This window comes from Musca autumnalis, unplaced genomic scaffold (genome assembly GCF_047663935.1).
Source record: "Musca autumnalis isolate F117 unplaced genomic scaffold, ASM4766393v1 scaffold_5, whole genome shotgun sequence".
Lineage (NCBI taxonomy): Eukaryota > Metazoa > Arthropoda > Insecta > Diptera > Muscidae > Musca > Musca autumnalis.
This window is the reverse complement of record NW_027412088.1, coordinates 130,534,026-130,552,997: the sequence shown is the minus strand read 5'-3', so window position 1 is coordinate 130,552,997 and position 18,972 is coordinate 130,534,026. Positions and strand designations below refer to the sequence as shown.

The 18,972-nt window shown below is 33.0% G+C and overlaps 1 protein-coding gene across 1 annotated transcript in view; it reads right to left on the bottom strand.

Moving 5' to 3' along the window:
• Positions 1-18,972, bottom strand: part of L (zinc finger protein Lobe) — a 125,810-nt gene that overhangs the window by 18,442 nt on the left and 88,396 nt on the right. The window lies entirely within an intron of this gene.

Genomic DNA, 18,972 nt, shown 5'->3' with positions numbered 1-18,972 from the left:
TGAAAGAAAGCATCACACAAACACAGTATGTAACAACAACATTAGCAAATAATAAAATTCAATTTTAAAATCAGGCTTAATGTTTATTAACAAGATTAAAATATCTATGTATGTGTGTTATTTCAAAGGTTCCAAAAACAAAGATGTTAAAGAAAAGTGTAAAGTTTGCAAAACAAATTCCTTACTTTTAAAACGTACTAAGAAATTTCCCAACATTTTATTTTAATTAAAATTTAAATTGATCGCTTTTACAGTTACAGGAGAAATTAAAGAAAGAAATAAAAGTAATTGTTTAAATAAATCTAAAAATTTTCAACTTTTTTGTTGAAGTTGAATGCAAGCAGCTATGTGTACCTATTGTTCAAAATAGAAAATAAAAAACAAATAATTAACATCAGGCATATAAATAAATTTGACCAACATTAGTTTCATTGAAAACTGAACTAAATGATGTATGACTAATTTAAATTGTTGATATACAGCTGCGGGAAAAATAATAGCACCGTGGCCTATATTCGTATTTCTAGTCTATTTTCTCTACTATTACCTTATTGAATGAAGCGGTTCAGCGCATTTAGGAAAAGTGCAATGTGCGTAATTTTAATTTAAAGAAAAGACCAATTAATTAACTTATATTTGATAAAAGTTATAAGCAAAATGCCTAAAATACTCAATTTTTTACTGGTAAAAATAATAGCAATATTTCTTAAATCAAGGTCTTTGATGAATATTGGTGTAAATATTGATTGATTTCATATAAAACATTAATAAATTAATACTAGACATTCAAATATTAAATGTAATATCATTTATGAACAATAACAATATTAAATCGATAACAAACCGAGACCCCATGTCCTGTCATAGCTTTTGAAGATATTTTCCAAAAATGTTGTGAAAAATACTAGACCATTTGTTTTGTTTATCGTATTTTAATCGGATCTATAATTCCAGATCCTTTTTCTGTTGGCCTATGTCATAACAACTGCGGATACGCCATTACCTTAACTTAATAGCCCTTGAATCATTTCCCAGCTCACAATGTCTCGTATTTATCGACTTTATCCTCGGTCTCATTGTCCTGACCATACCAAAATGGATGTGTGTAATCTGACTGATACACCAAATCCTTTAAGCCTGGATTTTTGAAAGTGAGAAATAAGTTATAACCAGAATTATTGGTTTTCCGCAGTCGTTTTGAGAACCTACTCTGAACTATAAAATAATTTTTACGCCACATTCCCGAAGATATTATTTAGTTAATTCGTAGGCAGGATTACTTGACATTTTACAAACGTTATTATTTTGTTGTACCATGCAGTAAAGATAAGATTGGACGCTTTCATGGAACATACGGGTGCAAATATGTTCTATGGACTGTTTCCCAAAATTGTCCATGCAAAACTTTATTTCCATGTCCTTATTGGAGCAAGATAGCTGATCTTAAATATATCTCCCCTCGCCTTTCCAAATAATAGTTTGAATTATTTTATTTTTTGAGGGTTTTCGACATTTGCTTTAATCTTTTTTTGTTGAATTTGGGGCCAAGGATATCCCTCATCGGATTAAAAAAGGATATGCTCACATTTCGTGTATAATTTGCCTTCATAAACCATCCTTTTTAAACATGACTTATTTAAAAGGTGCCGTGGTTTGTTAGGCAAATCACAACATTTTTGGTCAATTTTTTATGTTTAAAATTAATTTTTTAAAATGTTTTATCAATACAAGCTTGTAAAGAAAAAAGTTTTACAGAAAAACCCTTCAAAAAGCTAGTTAACTAATAAAAACTAAGATCGGTGATATTATTTTTACCGCAGGATTTTCGAGTTACCTGAACTACTTATCTTATAAAATTACATCAGGTAGTAATATACAGGAAATATTATTTTCCTCAAAGAGGATACCCTCACCACTAAGTTTCAACGACGTGTCAACAAAATAATTTTAATAATATGTGAAATATAACAATATTATTGGAAATATGCATAGGGGTGCTATTATTTTTACCGGCACTGTATGTATTTGTATGTTATGCATATACCTACGTACAACATTGAAAAATATGCATAGGCAATATGCGAAAATATGAAAAATGTCCTAAAAATAGAGATTGTATGTAAAAATTATTTACAAAAGCTAACGATAAACTTACAATTTGCAAATTAAAGACAGTTACTTATATACGGTTACTTACAACCCTCCCTCCCAGACCGTTCAGGGCCACAACATTTATTTCGTTAAAGCGTTATAATGACACGTAGTACACACATGAATGAGATCATTATCGTAGTAAAATTTTCAAGTATCCGAAAATACTTCTTCCTTCTACTTTATTTTCATAAGTAATTCGAAAATTTTCATTTTATTCTTGTCTTATTAAATTTTAATAAATTTAATTAAAATTAAAAAATTATAATCTGGCAACGGCCCCCGTCGACATGCCAAGCTGCCAAAGATGTCATAATTTTCATTCCGATAATTTCTGACATTCATTCGTAATTAAACAATTTAAGTATTTTGGCGCCAACACCTGATCTGTTTATATTATATATTTTTTAAAAATGGAAAATACGGGTAATGGTATTTAAATTAAGATTATTATTAAAAATTTAAATATAATATTAGATATGGTCAATAATTTGTTGTGTCAGAAAGTGATGTTTTTTGATGTAGTCTGTGGTATCGTCCATGTGTTCATTGGAGTAGAACTTTCGGTATCGGGATGTATTCTCGTAAAAATATGTATCTGGTGAAAGGTGACAATGCCGGCTAACAGATTTTGAAAAGAAATTTTGCTTATACTTGCGAATAAAAAAATTATCAATTTCCAGATTTCGTAAAACTTACAAATTTGGATATTTTAAATTTTTGGTTGGAAAATCAGCGAAAACACAAACACGTTATAGACTGGATTTCTGCGGAATTTAATCGAGGTATCAAAGACAACTTCGTGACGGGAGTTAAAAAACAAGTTTATAACATTTGTGCACGCCTTAACCAAAAATGAATAAAAAATTGGAGGTCAAAAAACCGTGTGTTACAATTTTAAAGCTTGTGGTTAGCTAGCGACACAGTATTTACGCTTGAACAAGATATTGATAAAAATAGGAGAGGGCGCCCTAATGTGGAGTATAGTGAAGGAAGAAAACTTGCTTCGGAAGTCTCCTATGAACACGGCACAATACAAAGCTCTTAATTCATGCCGCCTTTGTTTCGGCCAATTTGTCAAAAGAAAAATATTTAAACTATGTTCTCAAGGAAGTTCGGTATCAACCAACTAAAATGAGAAAACAATTAACTTCGACAGAGAAAATTTTTGAACGATATATCCAAATCTGAACCGATTTCAATATGATATCTCAATAAGGTTTTCATTGACCATTTTCCGTCACACACTTTAAATTTCATCACAATTGGGCATATATAGGGTGATTGCTGCATGAAATACCTAAAATCAGGTGAAAATATATATGGGAGCTATATCCAAATCTGAACCGATTTCGATATAATTTGGCATACTGTTTTCTAGACCTAATTCCGTCACACATTTTCATCAGTTCATTTCATCGAAATTGGACAGAATTTGCGTGTTTGATGCACCGAATACCTCAAATCGGGCGAAAATATATATGGGAGCTATATCCAAATCTGAACCGATTTCAATATAATTTGGCAAACATATTTCTAGACCGAATCCTGTCACACGATTCAAATTTCATCGAAATTGGACGAAAATTACGTGTTTGTTGCACCAAATACCTCAAATCGGATCAAAATATATATAGGAGCTATATCCAAATCTGAACCGATTTCAAAATAACTTGGCAAACTTATTTCCAGTCCGAATTCCGCCACATATTCCAAATATCATCATAATTGGATAGAATTTTCGTGTTTGGTCCATCAATTACTCGAAATCGGGCGAACATATATATGAGAGCTATATCTATATATGAACCGATATCAACCAAATTTGGCAGATTAGTTTCTAGGGCGATTATAAACATCTGCACGAAATTTTGAAGGTCTAGCTTGCCCCTTTGATTTTTTGCCTCAAAAACCTTTCATTGGCCCCTACTGAAAAAAAGAATCAAAACGATGCGAGAGGAGATCTTGAACTTCACTTTTCCTAGGGAGCTACAGTGGACCAATATAGTCCATATTCCATCCTGATACATGACTGGATGAAATAATAAGATGTGCAAAGTCGGCGCGAATCATAAACTCCCTGCGAGAATTATCTTGCGGATTTGCAATTTTGGTTGGTGCCGTCAGGGTTCCTTGGAGCTTTAACGCCAATATCTCACGAAGTGTGGACTTGCGTATGAAAAAAATTATACCGAAGTAAAGGGAGCCGCAAGGACAACATATTCGAACCCGATATAATATATCTGGAAGGAATAATACGATATGAGAAGTTTGGGCCAAATCAACTGCTCCCTTCGAGAGTTATCGTTCACACCATTTTACAGCAAAATTTTGAACTTTTGGGAAGTACCCGAAGGAGTGGATCGATATAGTCCATGTTTAAACGCGGTCTATATCTGGAAGAAATAGTAATATGTGTAAAGTTTGCTTCCTCGATTGCTCCCTTCGTGAGTTATTGTTCCCACCATTTTTCAGAAAATGTTTGAACTTTTGTGGGGAAGGTACCCGAAAGAGTGGACGATGTGGCCCATCTTCGAACATTAACTACGATTGGATAAAATATTACATACCCAAACTTTGGTTCGAGTAGGTTGATCCGTTCGATAGTTATTGTGTGCACCATCTAACCAGACAGACTGACGGACATGGCTAAATCGACTCCAAATTGTCTGAAACCAATTTCGTCCAAACATACTTGGGATCTAAAACCATTAGTTTTAGTCGTTAACCTACAGGCTGAGGGTATAAAAATGAATGTAGAAAAAGGCGTCAAGTTATACCAGTATTTAATTTTTGGACTTTTATTTGAATTGGTTTCTTATTATCAATTAAAAGCGATGAGATGTTGATCCAAATATAATTGTGTTGTAGCTTTAAATTTCGTGCAACTTTTTTAGTCATAATTTTTAGAGGACTTTCATTTTTACACTAATACTAATTGTGTCGATGTTATTGACCCAGTTTTTCGAGTTTTCTAAAGGACATCCCTTTGAAGTAATTGATGTAAATTTATGAAAACACCTCTGGAAGTGCTGTAATTATTTTGGTTCAAATTTCTTCGAACAATTAGCAAACAAAAATGTTCTACAATTTGATAGTAATTCGAACGAACCATAACACGTACCTTTAAATTTGTTTAATTTGCATTTTAAAATCAGTGTTCGAAAATAAACACTATGGTATCGTACCGTTCCATTCTATACCGTACCAATGTGGATAGGTACACTACGATAATGTACCGCTCCGGAACACAAACACTAAAAAATATTTTAGTGATACTGTACCGAAACACAACGATAATAGTAGTGTGCCGCTTGTCGGAGCACTAAAAATCCTAGTGTTCCGACTGCAGAGCACTAAAGATCGTAGTGTTCCGACTGCGGAGCACTAAACATTTTAGTGTTCCGACTGGATCACTAAAAATCGTAGTGCACCACGTGTTGGAACACAAAAAAATAACAAAGGTATTAGGTTTTTTTAGAAAAATTAAACATTTGGTTAAATTTGATTAAATAAAATTTAAGATAAACTGTTACATCCATGTATGCTTAAATTAGTTAAACACGTTGCGAAATTTGGTCACAAATATGAAAAAAAAAACAATATTTAGTTCTTGTTGAATGAAGCACAAAAATCGCCGTGTTCCGACTGTCGGAGCACTAAAAATCGTTTTGTACCACGTTTTGAAACTTTAAGGTAATGCACTATACATGAATTTATTATGATTTCTGAGGAAATTAAATATTTTATATACATATATTTTTAATAAATAAAAATTAAAAGAAAATGTGAAAAACGTCTGATTTGGTTTTTGGACAATGGAGCTCTAAAAATCGTAGTGTTCCTACTGCCGATCACTAAAAATCGTAGTGTTCCGACTGCCGGATAACTAAAAATCGAAGCGTACCACGTGCAAAACACCAAGCTAATGTACCACACATGAGTTTATTATGATTTGTGAGTAACATTAACTATGTTATGTTTGTTTTTAGTAAATATAAGTTAAAAGAAAATGTGAAAAACACCTGATTTGGTTGTTGGACAATGGAGCACTAAAAATCGTAGTGTTCGAATGCGGAGCACTAAAAATCGTAGTGTTCCGACTGCCGGATAACTAAAAATCGTAGTGTACCACGTGTAAAACAATAAGGTAATGTATCACACATGAGTTTATTATGACTTGTGAGGAAAATTTAATTTTTTATGTGTTTTTTTTTTGTTGAATAAATACAAATTATGAAATAAAAATTAGTAGGAAATTTAAAAAAAAATCTGACAGGTTTTTGGACAATGGAGCAGTAAAAATTGTACTGTTCGACGTTAAGGTAATGATCTGTTTATTATGATTTATGAGGAAAACTAAATATTTGATGGCTTTTGGGACAAGTAAAAATTAATAAATACAAATTAAGATGAGCATGTTATATCCATGTACTTAAAATTAGTTACAAAATTTGAGAACGTTAGTAGAAAATATGACAAAATTTATGTGGTACAAATTTTTATAAAACCCTATTTTTTATAAACTATTTTTATAAACATTTCCACACAGCTCATATGTGCGTTATTTGTTAAGTGTTGCGGCTCGTGGAACACCACAATTTTTAGTGCGCCATTGTAAAACAACCAGATGATTTTTTTTTCTTTCAAATTTTCTACTAAAGCTCTCAATGTTTGTAACAAATTTAAAACACCTGCATTTTATTTTTTAATTTTTACTCGTCCAACAAGCCATAAAATATTTTATTTTCCTCAGAAATCATAATAAGCAGCGTTTCGACTCGTAGTAAGCTTCCATTTTTAGAGATCCGGCAGTCGGAACACTACAATTTTTAGTGCTCCGTATTTGAACACTACGATTTTTAGTGCTCCATTGTGCAAAAACCAGTCAGATGTTTTTCACATTTTCTACTAATTTTTATTTCTTAATTTGTATTTAGTCAAAAAAACATAAAATATTAATTTTCCTCACAAATCATAATAAACATATGTGTGGTACATTACCTTATTGTTTGCACTTGGTACACTTCGATTTTTAGTTATCCGGCAGTCTGAACATTACGATTTTTAGTGATCCGGCAGTCGGAACACTACAATTATTAGTGCTCCGAAGCAGAACACTACTATTTTTATTGATCCATTGTCCAAAAATCACGTGTTCTATTTTATTTTATTTCTTAACTTGTATTTATTAAAAAAACATTAAATATTGAATTTCCTCACAAATCATAATAAACTCATTGTGGTATTTCTTATGGATCCACAGTCAAAACACTACAATTTTTAGTGCGCCGTTGTACAACAAACAAATCAATGTTTTTCATATTTTCTACTTAAGTTCGCACCGTTATTAATTAATATGTATGTATACATACATGGATTTAATATGCGTATCTGTGTTTTTATGTCCTAATTTGTACTTATCTCAAAAATCATAAAATATTTAATTTTCCTCACAAATAATATTAAACTCAGGGTTGGTACATTATCATTACATTATTTTTTAGTGTTCCGACATGTGGTACACTACGATTTTTTAGTGTTCCGATTGCGGTACCCAACGTTTTTAGTGTACCAAAATGTGGTACACTACGATTTTCGTTGTGCTCCGGAACAGTATCACTAAAATATTTTTTAGTGTTTGTGTTCCGGAGCACAAATGCTAAAAATATTTTAGTGATACTGTACTCGGAGCGGTACACTATCTTAGTGTACTGTTTATTTTCGAACTCTGATTAAAATGCAACCAATTGCAAAAGGTGACTTATAATAATGGTCTTAATTTGTTTCAGGATAGTACGTTTTATTCGATAATTAAAAGTTACTTGATATCAATAATTCAACTTCATTGCTGATATTCCACAAAAAATCAATCATCAAAATCAATGTATTGATTTCAAAATCTAGTCATTGTCAAATCTTCAGAAAATTTAATCAGGACGCTAATATTTCATAGAAAATATGTATATGACAATGTTGACAGTATATAATTATAATTACGTAAGTTTTTTTTTAATTTAACTGCGTTCTCTTTTTTAACATTTTAGACATTATAATAAAAAAATGATGATAATACTGGAAGATAAAGAAACCATTGCATCCATAATTCACGGAAATTTGCTCCAAAATCATATATATAAATAATGCATAATCCTTTAAATTTAGCAGCGTTGCATTGGCGACTTGTAGGTATTTTTCAAATAAAAATGTTAAATAAACATAAAGTACAAAAATAAACAGTTAACATAATTTGGCTATAACCATTACCTATCACTGTCAAGTGTTACTGACGCCGAGCCGTTAGAAAATGGAAGGGTGGGGAATCTTTCCATAATTAATGTCAGCAAATATTTGATTACTTGTTAATTAATTTGTAATGGACTTAATTGTATCTCCAAAGTGCACACATAGATTTCTTTTTGTTTTTATTGTTGTGAAATGTGTAGGCTTACATATACTGCGCTGCTATTGGTTGGTGATGGCTATGTAAAACGTGTGTTAGCATGAGGGCGGAGCTGCGCATGCCACTTTTAATGGCATTTGAGTTGGTGTGGGTTATATACAAGTGTTGGTAAGCGTTTGCTTGTAGATTCCAAATGCTCTCTCTGTCTCTTTATCTCACACTGTCAATACTCGTAAACGGTTCTCTTTTACATAGTCATTGTTTGTTGTGTGGAATAATAAGACGGCGTGGTTTTTAGTTTTATTCTTCATCGTAGAACAGCTTGTGTCTTAAGTTCTTAGTTTTGTGGGTTTTTGAGGATTTCTTTGCGTAGTGAATTAAACAACAGCTACGTCTTGAAAATGCATAATGGCTAATTATTTATAATGATTGGTATAAAATATCAATTTCCCAATATGTTAACCTCAATAGATCCAAAATAATTTAGCAAGGAAAGGGACCCACATATTACATATTAAGTAGTTGAAATGCAAATTTTACTTCAAATATACTCCTTCAGAGAAGAAAAAGTTTCATACCAGGGACGTAGCCAGCGGGTCTGGGTCACGAAATAACACTTTTTAAATTTTTTTTTTTAACATTTTCCGAAACTGATGGCTTTAATTCTGGAGTATTCCCCCATTAAATTAACTTCATACTATCTCTATCACAGAGAGTAATGTTTATAAAACGAAATGAATGACAAGCATTGCAAAATTCGCTGATCGCTACCAATATTATGATTTCATTCCAGCAAAGAGAATTTCCAATTAGCATTTTGATTTTATGCCTTCTGGTGAAAAACAAAGCTCTTTAAGTTCGAGCATTCCCATTTAAATGAGAAGGGCACTCATTTCTCGCCTTTCCCCAAAAAAAAACATCAGAACAAATTATTTGCAAAACTGTGCAAAAATGTCGAAGGCATTACAAGTTTTTCCCTGTTGGGAAACCAATTTTAGATACGAAATGGGGGTGGTAAAAAAGCTCCCAATTGCATTGTATACCACTACCTGGAGAAATTATTTTTTCAAGTTTGAAAAAATTATGTGTTTCGTTTTTATGTGTGATAATTGAAGGAAATAACTTTAAGTTTGAGCCAGATATACGCTTCAAACGTGTTGCACAAAATTCAACCTTACCATTGTAGCAGTGTTCTGCAAATGAATACATAACACTTCGATCAGTTTACTACCAAGTTGTCATAAAAATGTCAAAATGCCAAAATATTCATTACAGTTCGCTGCGTAAGCGAACAAAATCAAATATCGCTGTATATTAAATGGTGGATCAGACTATTCTGATGCCTGGGAGCATTTAGGCATGGGAATTGCATCAGAAGAATATTTATTTCACAATGATATCCAACTTTTAGGTAGTTTTATCAGTCCAGAACATGCTCTGATACCATGGTAGAACAAATACAAGGTAAAGTTAATACTACAACAAATACAACTCGAACAACAACCACAAAGGAATTTGTTTTTGTTTGTAAACCTTAGTGTCAACGTAAATGTAAACAAAACAAGGAAATGTCTATAAATTATTGGAATTTAAAAAAACTAATATTTTTTCACATTTGATTGAATATTTTGGAAAACATGAATGAAAACTCGTTAGATTTTCAATTTGAATGTTTCCATATCATTCCACTAAATGCATAATTTCTCGCAGAAAGTAGAATACTTGCAAAAATGTTTCGGGTCGCTGGTAATTCATTGAAAAAAGAGAAGATGTTTCAATCATTTGCTTTTGAAAACAAAAAAGCACATGTCTATTAGGGCTTCATTATTTTCAAGTTTAACAAAATACCACACATATTAACAAATATTGTACCGCCTCTATAAGCGATGTTTTAGTGTGCGGCATGTCGTTCGGACCTGGAGGAGGTTACATGTCAATGATATGAAGCCGTCTTTATGGGAAATAGTTTTTTTTCTGATGAATAAATTTGTTCTTCAAAAATATATATCCCTAATATACATCGAACATAGAAATAAATACATAAAATGTCGAATGGTATTTGACACTAACTCTACAACCCAGTTCAGTCAGCTGGGTATTGCTGCTACCTTTTCTTGTTCTACCATGCTCTGATACAATGATTGTGGGGGGTAAATGATTTTTATTGAAAATCGAATTGTCAATTTTTGCAGCTATGCCTTATCAACCGAGTGGAATAGTAAAATATGTCTTCAAATTAATTTTTTACAAATTACTAGAGGTTCCAGTCTTAATAGAGAACTTGTTTTGACTCAAACGCTCAGCATTTTTGTGCACAAGTAAGATTATATTTGTAATTCTGTTCTATTTACCGGAGAGCAACGTCTGCATATTTACAGCGTTTTCAGTATTTTCATATTTATTCGTTAAAAAATAAACATATAACTACAGCAATATTTTATCATTAGCTAACTTTATTACCGAAACTGTCACTTTTTATTTCGTTACAACTTTTGACACCAACATTCCCTATTTTAATTTAAAATCTATGACTGTCAAGCTCATTTTTACTTAACTGTCATTAACTTAGCTAAAACAATTAATTCTGGTACCAAAAATTACGATTAAGTACCAAAAGTAACATAATTATGACGTGTCAAAATACTTATGCCGTTTTGCTTTTTCCTCCTAATTTAAACATACTCTTACCTACTCAGAAATTAAGCTGGATTTTTTTGTCCATTAATTTTTACCAAACCCATGAGGTGTTAATATCCCGTTTTATGAATACTGACTATAATAATATGCCTTTTATGTCCTAAAAGATTTTGTCAAAGTAATTATGCCAGGGACTGTAGGTTATACGTACTTCCTCCTAAAACAATGCAATATTGAGTTTTTTAGGAGTTATTTCAAGAGTTCCGGTTAGATCTATAGTGAGTTTGTTTTTTTGTACATGTGGGTTAGGCCATATATACATATCGCTCATTTACTCAAAGAGTGACATAACTCAAAAAATGCGTTTTCTGTGTTAGCAATATCTATTTTTTCTACGACTTCTATTTTATCTTGTGTCCAATTTTTATGTTGATATCCCTAAAACTCAACGAGTTACAGCTCATTTATTATGAGGTTGGCATAATTCAACAAAAAAGCTGTATGTGTTTATGAAGCACTAAAACACTTCAAATCATGTTCGATCTTGTACAGAAATTTAGCACTGATATCTGGCTAGCTGTTTACAAAATATTGTCCAAGAAGTTATTTTAGTTTTTGTGTAATAATTTTTTAAAGTTGGGAAGTAAATTTTCAATCGCGGACTTACTTAGTTGGCCCATTACAGAACATTTGTTCCATAGACCGAATTAAGAAAAGATCTCCATTCCTCTCTGTTTTTCGCTTGACTTTTTGGAATACCGCGCCTTCTCATTTCTTCATCCACTTGTATGCTCCATCGAAGCTTAGGCCTGCCGATTCTGCGTGCACCGCCATGTGGCATGTATTCATACGCCTTTTTAGCGGGTTCATCATCGCTCATGATATGGCCTAGCCAACGCAATCGTTGCATCTCGATACGTTTAACTATATTCATGTCTTTGTATAGCTTATAAAGCTCGTGGTTCATACGACGTCGATATTCACCGTCAACGCAAATCGGCCCGTAGATCTTTCGAAGAATTTTCCTCTCAAATATACCTTATCTGCTTGCGCGAGTACCCAGGCTTCCTAACCATACATCAGCACGGGTAGTATCAGTGTTTTGTAAAGCGTTATTTTTGTTTGACGAGATGTGGCTTTGTTTTTAAACTGCTTACTTAAGCCAAAGTAGCATCTGTTAGCCAATACAATACCGTGTTACACTTATTCGCGGACTTAAAACGCGTTTTTCTCGAAACTGGATTTTTTGGTTTTGAAAAATTTTGACAAAATTCCTTGATGCGTTCACGTGTCGCATTATATGGGGGCTATACCGAAACGTGGACCAATATAGTCAATTTTCTGTAACAAAAGTTCTACGAACCTACAATACATTTAACCAAAACTTTATCCACCTACTTTAATCCGTTCGGACCCTAGACCCTAAAATGATTATTTCCAGGAGTTTCTAACGGAATAACAAACATACAAGTCGTACACTATTTAACAATGATTCGGTTGTATGTAACAATGGTTTTGTCCATCAACCAATGGTGAACTTTTTTGGAAAACTTTTAAGTATGCAAGGGGGCCGAGTCAAGTCTGATCACAGGATCAATCAAAAGCACCCTCACTCCTGGATAACCTCTGGCGAGTTTCACAGTTTGGACATGCGAAGATCTTAAACATAATTGACAGTCAGCCCACTCTTTTTGTTTTGACTCAGTAATTATTCCAAGCAGATATATCTGGACTGAAGGCAACTCTCCTCTGGACGGTCTGGAGATATATGTAGATGAATCCAAGATGGAGGTAGGCACTGACACCTGTGTCTACTGTGAAAATCCACTAATCAAATACTCATATAAGCTTAATAGCTTTGGCGTCTTTCAAGCAGAGATTCTTGCTCTCAGGAAAGCAGTAAAGGTGGTTAGAGAACTTGAACGTGGTCATGGATCATAAACTCGCGAGCTATCTTTGATTGCAGAAGGGCTCTGTATGATATACACATTATCGTTAAACTTTGCTGGGTTCCAGGACATAGTAATATAATGGGAAAATAATTAGTAGGGGAACAAAGTCGATCGACTTTCCAATTGATGAATTTGTTACGCCACCGATGTGATACTATGTACATCGATAAACTTCGTAAGATCACCTTGAGAAGGTGCAACCCTGGGGGCATATGGAACGTGGTTGTTGGATATACAAAGCATCTTCTTCTTTATTTGCTAATTCGTTTTCCAAATGTTAGCGACCAATACAATACAAATATTTTTTTTTATAATTATAAATACATATGGATACAATATTTGTAATATTTTTGTTTATAGATTGCTTAGTATATCTGCAAACGCCTCTCTATCTCTAGCCTTAAACAATAGGGTTGTAATGTCTCGGATGCCAGTCCATTCTGTGATGTTATCGATCCATGTTGTCTCCTTTCTACCTCTAGCAGGCCTTCCTTCTATCCTTGTGCGGATTACAATTTGCAGTAATTTATATTTTTGGTTTCGCATTATATGTCCAAAATACGCTGTCTTTCGTCTTTTTATAACTGAGATAAGTTCTCTTTCGCAGTGCATCCTTCTTAGAACATCGGCATTTGTCACATGGGCTGTCCAAGGAATTTTCCAAAGCATAGAACTTTTTATTGGTCACTGTAGAGTTAGGCTACTGTAGACTATGTCGAAATGAAGAAAAGATAGAGACAGCCGAACATCTACTCAGCAGGTTCCCTTGTAGCACACAAGAAGACACTGCCAGTAGAGATATGGGAAAAATATTGATCGCAGGGATTTAAATCTATAAAATCTATCATGGCTGGGCAAAAACTCGTAAATACTTCCTTCCTTACTCTCCGTTGCAGTATTAACCATTGAGCCAAAATACAGCAATATACCGGAAATTTCTCATCATCAATTCAATAAGCAATAACAGTGGACTCTTCTAATCATCTTCAAACCTCTGCTCATCCGAAAATATAAATATTGTTTATTTGAATTACTTTGAGCCACTTTTATAAAAATTACGGCTACATTTCTACAAAAATTTGATCGTATTTTTTATAGTATTTTGATATAGCTCCAATATACAACAATGAGCTGGTAATTTTTTCATTCAATGACGCCTTTAGAGAATTTTCGTAAAAATTCACCTTTGGCCCCATACAAATTACTATGGAAGCAAAGATCGCTCAGTTGGCAAGGGTTAACGTTAATTGATCGCAAATGGTGTTTTAGCAACAGCAATGAGCTGGTAAATTTGTTCATCGATTGGACCATTAATTGTTGTCTTTAGAGAATTTTCGTGATTTGGTCCCATAACAATATAGGAAATATCTAAAATCGGACGAAAATATATATGGAAGCTTATCTAAATTTGAAACGATTTCGATAAATATAAATGTCGTTGTACTAAACTTAGTAGTGGGTTTTCTTTTCTCTGCATATTTGTATCATTCACAAGTAATCAGTCTCCTTGTCTTAAAATAATATAAATTTATATTCATAATTCTCAAATTAATCCTCCAAAAATATATTCCTAAGCCTCAAGTGTCTTAAAAATTCCAACCACGAAAAGTGTAAGCACATAATTCATAAAAAATGTACATACTTCTGTGACCGGATGTATGATTAACATTGGTCCTATTTATTACACATTCAATATCAATACGATTTCCAACCTTCTTCATGCCCGTTTGCCTGATTGAAGGTCACCCGAAAGGTGTTTAACACAATGGCGACAATCTCTGACTCGGCTAATTCGTAAACCAAAAGGAACAGTCAGTCGATGTTTTCACTCTAAAACCAAAACGAAACCAATTATCTAATCAATTAACTACCGGCCAGCCACTCAATTGTGGTATACCCATCGACGTTTGTCAACCGAGAAAGACACTGCTTGTTGTGTATTTGTCCTTTGTTACACATAATTAATCCTGGAGATTAATGATTTAGTCACAGACGAGAGATAAGAAACACAGAAAGGGATGCTGTTCAAAATTATTTCAAATCCATCAAAGTGACAATTAGATGACAACGTAGTGTCTATTACAAGAAAGGTGGTATTTGAGCAGACGAAAAAAAAACACAAACATTAGCCGAAATTGAAATTAAGTTAAGGCAACATTAGACAGCTTGCCCATCAAAAATTCTCATCTAAAGTACAAAAACACAAATACTGTCTTTGTAAAAAGGACTATGGCAAACATTCAAAGTTTGACAGACGTTGATGTGGATATGAGTGATTTTTTTCTATGAAAATGAAAAAAGTATTGGTGACCTTTTACTTGATGCGGGCTAATGTTTCTCTAAAGCGACTGTTGACAGAAGATGTTAAGGATACCCAGGTATGTGGGCAGCTTTCACTTGACTCACGAGACAGCACACACATACATAATGTGCATTTATTCGATGCTGCATAACAAGTTAAAGGAGTTAAAAGGACATTTTTATAATTTATCTATTATGTATGACCATATGTGCGACAAGTAAAGCCAGTAACAATGATGGACAGATTGTTGTCCTTAACCCTTCCAGTCGACAAATATTTGTTAGAGCACCTCAGCGAAATATGGGAAACATTGTGTGTGTGTTTTTCAGGGACAAATTGTCCATTGTAGGTAGAGTCGGTCTGATTGCAAAAAGGTTTCAAAAAGACAATTTATTTAAGTGGCTGCAAAATCTCTGCAGTCAGTGGTCGCTCATTTAGCCGCGCATTAAAAATTCAAAACCTAAGCACTGGTTGAAGAAGACAATGCCTATTAAGGTGGTGGCGTATTCAAAAGCTCAGCCCTTTAGTTATGATACTTGTGTGCCATGTACACATTAAATTTGAAATGAATTTCGAAACACAGTCCTTGACTCGCTTACATTGACATCAAGCGACGATGTAAAGTTAATTGTGAATATGGGTGGATTTAAGGTGTATTTTAGCACCACTTCTACATCCACCGCCCATTTGATCTCATGAAAAAAGCATTAAATTGTCACTTATATTCGAAAAGCGCTGTCACTCATGAGTAATTAGCATTGAATGAGTTGGTTGGCATACGAACTAGCATCCCTTTCTCCGTTGTTTTATACTTTTTACGAGGGTTTGTGTTGTGGGCATACGAATTTGTATAAAAAACGATAATTTCTTAGAAAAGTTTTCGTTGTGATGTGGTGGGTGTTTGATGGGCTTTAATTTTAAATTAGCTAAAAAGTACACGGAATATCAATTGTCAAGCAATCAAAAGACTCAAGGTGATGTAGTGGCCCGAAGGATGAGTTGGCCTAGAAAAGTTTAGTTTCAAAATATTGTGACAAAGTCGATGTAATTTGTTGTTACCTAGACTTGCTACTATTTAATTGAAAATTACAATATAAAGTAAAAAACAGATCCCTGTCATGTCAAAGTTGATGCTAAGTGATGGTGGAAAAAATTAACTCAAACAATACAATGTTACCTGGATATGATATTCAGCTAACAAAAATACATTGAAATCAAATGCTGAATGCGGGAAATTTTACCTTATCAAAATTGCCTTGAATTTTGAATTATTGTAGGATCATAATAAGACAACGAAATGTATGCACATAAAACCCGGTTTTTGAAACGATTAAGAGCAAAGTGGATAAAGCATTGGAAACCGAAAAAAATTGCCAAGCACTCGCAACAAATTTTCGAATTATAACTTTGAGAGTTCCGTTTTCGAGTTGAGATTTTAACGACAAATATCTTTGCGTGAACATATGGAGATTAAAGTATGGGGAATGGAAAGTTTTTGGTATGAATGTCTTTTGTGAAAATATTATGAACCCAAAAAACTTGTCATAGGTCACACATCAGAGTTATATCAGAAATCATTCTTGATGCGCCTTTAGTACAGTATTATCACATTTATGAATTCCGATTGTTGTTTTGTGGTTGAAAGAAAAGAATGAATGAATAAAGAATTTTTAGTTTCGGAATTGCAGTGGTTGTACAAAAACATATAAAACTGGTAACAAAAATATATATTGTTGATATAACAAAATAAAGAAGTAAAAAGTGTTAAGTTCGGTCGGGCCGACCTTTTTATACACTCCGCTATGAAATATTATTAACAAAAATTAATGAATGAAATAAATAATGAACCAAAATTGTAATTACTTAAAAAAAGTAGATAATAACATCAAAATACCTGATGTCGGGCAGTGAAATTATATTGGGCTATTCCAAAATGTAGGATATGTCCACAACTTCTAGTGGAAAGTGTTTTGAGGACTAATTATCCTAAATGCCAAATTACAGTTAATTCGGTCTTCAAATTTAGCTAAAATCCTCAAAATATCCAAGATCGGAAGCTACAGTTATATGGAGCTATACCAAAACAAGGACCTATGTTGACAATTTTGGGTTGAGAAGATTCGTAACTGTAGGTAGTTTCAACTGTAAAATTACAGGTAGTTCGGGCAGGTAGTTCCCTCAAAATACAGAAAATCGGGGGTACTGTTATATGAGGGCTACACCAAAACATGGCCCCTGTGGGGCCTATACCAAAACATGCACCTATATTGACAATTTTTGTGGATAAGTTTTGTGACCACTTAGAAACTCAAGTGTCAAATTACAGCTAGTTCAATTAAAAATTGTAGCTATCAAACAGGCCGAAAATCGGGAGTTACCAATCCCAAATACGATAAAAATGTAGCTAAAATTTGAAAATACTGAAAATCGATATGTATTGTTATATGAGGGCTACACCAAAATATGGGCCTATGTTGACAATTTTGATGGAGAAGTTTTATTACTACAGGGAACCTCAAATGTCAAATTACGGGAAGTTCCGTCGAAAATTTAGCTAAAACTTTCAAATACCGAAAATCGTGAGGTATCGTTATATAGGAGCTTTACCAAACATGGGCCTATATACAGTGGTGTGAAAAATAATAAGGACAGTGACATTCACAACTTTTGGTCGCTCCTAAAATGTGTAAAATGGAAGAATTTGCGAAGGAAATTTGTTTTTGAAAATGTACATGTATTGCAATAAGAAATCCCGTTATGATTTTTGTTTCATTCTGTTTAGTTTTTATACAAAACAAATATTTTTCGCAAAATCCGTAATTTCTGCTGTGAAAAATAATAAGGACAGTTTTTCGTTTTAGTAAAAATAAATTGATATTATTTTTTTGTGATTCTTTCCTGTAAGTAAAAGTTTAAAATGAATTAATTTCTATTCATTAAATGTTAAATCTACCTGTATTTTTTAGTTTTTCTTTGCAAATATGGATAAAAATACGCATTGTTATAACGCTACTCGAGAAATCATTAAATGTTTACATAAAGAAGGAAATTCATACAGAAAAATTACAGAAAAAGCTTAGAATCTTTAAAAACAATGGTGGAGGATGCAGCTAAGTGATCTTCAAAGATAAAAGTCGTAACAGAAACCCAAAAATTGTAACTGTAATAATAAATGCGTTATTTGATGATTAAAAAAGATCCTTTTTCCACATCTTTACAAAAAAAAAACCACTTAAATATTAATTTTGACGCATCAACAACTCCTAAAACCATCTGTGGTGGCCACATTAGAGCTCACAGTGTCAGAAAAGTATCATTTTAATCGAAAAATTAAACACTTCCCACGTAGTGTTCTAGGGTATACAAATATTCATCCAATAATACAGTTTGCTAGAAATCACATCGCTTGGTCTAAGAAAAATTGCGTACCATTCTTTGGTCTGATGAAACCAAATATATTTTTTTGTTCCGATAGAGGAGTTTATCAGGGCTGAAGACCTAAAAATCAATAATATAACCCAAAATAT